The following is a 3,128-nucleotide window of genomic DNA, read 5'->3' as shown; positions in this document are numbered from 1 at the left end:
AATCATCTGTGACAGTCCCCAAAATTTCTGTGCACGACCCTGCTTCCGAGAAATTCTGATTAAGTTTGGACTTCTGCTGAAGTTGAAGTTAAATTGTTCGTATTACAGCCGAGATACTAAGATGAAAAAAATGCCTGTAGTTATTTTTACTTCCTTTTACAAACGAGCTGATGTGTGCATCACATGACTTCCTTTTACGTCCATTTTAATGTCATTTCCCCATTATTGGCAATTTTTATGTGATTGAATTATTTACTCTCTAAATATCACCAACAGTGGCCAAACTGAAACCAAATTTAAAAAAAAAAATAAATAAAAATAAAAAATCTCCAAATTTGTCGCCAAGTTGGCGAAAAAACTTGGCGACCAAAAGACTGGTGATATATCACCAAGTATCCGACAACTTTTAAGACAACTTGAGTTTACATCGAAATTAACAATGATTTCCCCCCAAAAAGGAGCAAATGACCCCCTTAGGAACATCCGAACGCAACCAAAATTGAAGGTGCACAACTAGACCCCACTAAAAGTCCACGTACCAAATTTCAACTTTCTAGGACATCCCTTTTTTGGGTTATGCAAGATACATACACACATACGCACATACATACGGACGTCACGAGAAAATTCGTTGTAATTAACTCGGGGGATCGTCAAAATGAATATTTCGGGTGTCTGTACGTTTCTAGGCATATATCCACGTGTGGTCGGGTCGAAAAAAAAACTCAACATTCATTCGGGGGTGAGAAAAATGGAAATGAAGGGCGATTTTTGAGTGAAAATTTTTTCGCGAATACAAAACTTCCTTTTTTGTAAAAGTAAATTTTGTAAAGTGTTTGTAAATTAGTATTTCTGGTGGAAGTGAAAGTTAGTATTTCTGGTGGAAGTGAAAGTTCTTATTTCTTGGTGGAAGTGAAAGTTCGTTTTTTAGCAGAAAGTCAAAGTTTATATTGTTGGGTCCCCCACAAAGCTTTAAATGTGTGGCTTGATTAATGTTTGATTATTTTATTCTGTAGAAATGGAGAAGATTTAATAAATTCAGTTTTAAAACAAGTAAGGCATGAAAATGGTGTTCATTATTACTTACAGGAAACATTTCTCGAATCAACTGTAATTTAACTTGAAAAATAAGTTACCTTTCTACATTTACCTATAGTGATGCTTTACTTAACTCATTATCAGTTATTTTAATGTCATAGCATTACAGAGACCAAAGGTGACACGAAATTTAGTTTTTGGAAGGATGCAAGTTCTCAGTCTGCCGAATGGAACTCCAAATTTTGCAGAATGATCATAATTTTGAAGAATGGCACTCCAATAGGGAAGTTTTCGATTTTTCAATTTTATTTTTATATAATAGAGTAACATGTATGAACATCATAAGTGAAAAAAATTTTGCGATATGATAAGTAGTGTTTTTCAAATTAATTTTTAAAGTTCAAGCGCTTGTGACGTCAAATGGCATAGGAAGTGACGTCATGCGCTCTTTCGATACGGGAGAAGCCGAAGGGCGTGCTTCGAAGTTAGCTTCGAAGACGAAACGTAAAAGGCTTATCTCCTCGCATTTAACCCCTCACGTTTCTGGAACATTAAACCTCTCATCCTCTCGGAAATATTCGAATATCATCATTGATGTTACTTGAGGAAGATTATTTAGATTGTGCTTTAACTAATCCGGCCTCCATAGTGTGTTTAAAAGGATTATTCAATTTCTAAAAAATAAAAATGTCAGCGCGCTCAAAATGTCCCTAGCGAAAACAAGGGATCTTCGGCGGAAGGCTGCCCATGAGTGCCCTGTGACGTAACCTCGTGACGTTTCAGAAGAGCACAGTTTTGCGCTTGGATTTTAAAAAAATCATTAAAAATCAATCACCGTGTTTTAAAATTCGGCGATGGTGAATTTTTTAGTTTTGAGGGTCAATTAACAATTTTCAAGTCAAAATATGAACATTTAATAGGTTTTAACTTCCCTATTGTCGCCGAATGGAACTACAAATTCTGACAAATGATGATAATTTCGCCGAATCGTAGGAAAAAATTTGCCGAATAAGGAGATTTTTAGAAAGTCACAGTGACCTCCCGACGGAAACTGGAACATAGCGATTAATTTCCAGGTACTTAATACAATGCTGTATCCAAAGTTCTCTTGAAACCAAAATGTCGGATAGGTCGACCTCGGGATTCTAGGAAAATCAAAGATCCGGCTCTGGAGTAATGACAGGGGGGGGGGGGTATTAGAACACCCCTACGTATAATCAGCAGTGGCCAGAGGAAGATTAAAGACAGGAGACGCAAGTGATCCGAAGCCACGAGTTAAAACCTCATCACCATCATCGACGGGCGTTCTCAAACTTGCGCAAAAAAGCGAAATAAAATAAGAGTGCTCAGCCTTAATTACAAACTGGTTTTGCTCTCCCCCCTCCCCCTCTTAACCCTCTTTTAAGGATTTATGGTGGAATATTCTCTATACATTATTATACTTCAGTTTGGAAAAAGATCAGTACTCTGTTATCATAATTTGATATACTTAAAAATTTGTTTAATTATCCATCAGTTAGACATTAGAGATATTTTTGTGAGGCGTTTAACTTTTTGATACTTAAAATATTTCCTCTTTCCAAAACGCATCAGAGGAGTTTTTGAACTAGAAGTATCTTCGAGACATGAAGAAAAAACATACATTGTATTCTAAAATTAAATATTTACGCATTGTTTTTTCTTCCTTTTACAAAAAAGAAAGTATTGAATTCGCGAAAAAAATTTCACTCAAAAATCGGCCTTAATTCCATTCTGCTTCCCCCGAATGAATGTTAAGTTTTTTTTTTTTTTTCAAATCGATCACACGTGGATATATGCCTAGGAACGTACAGACACTCAAAATATCCATTTTGATGATCCCCGAGTTAATTACGACGAGTTTTCTCGTGACGTCTGTATGTACGTATGTGTGTATGTATGTCGCATAACTCAAAAACGGAATGTCCTAGAAAGTTGAAATTTGGTAAGTAGACTTCTAGTGGGGTCTAGTTGTGAACCTTCCTTTTTGGTTGCATTCGGATGCTCCAAAGGGGTCTTTTGCACCTTTTTGGGGGGAAATCATTGTTAATATCGAAGTAAATTCTAGTGGT

This window comes from Uloborus diversus, unplaced genomic scaffold (assembly GCF_026930045.1).
Source record: "Uloborus diversus isolate 005 unplaced genomic scaffold, Udiv.v.3.1 scaffold_322, whole genome shotgun sequence".
Lineage (NCBI taxonomy): Eukaryota > Metazoa > Arthropoda > Arachnida > Araneae > Uloboridae > Uloborus > Uloborus diversus.
This window is presented reverse-complemented; position numbering follows the sequence as displayed.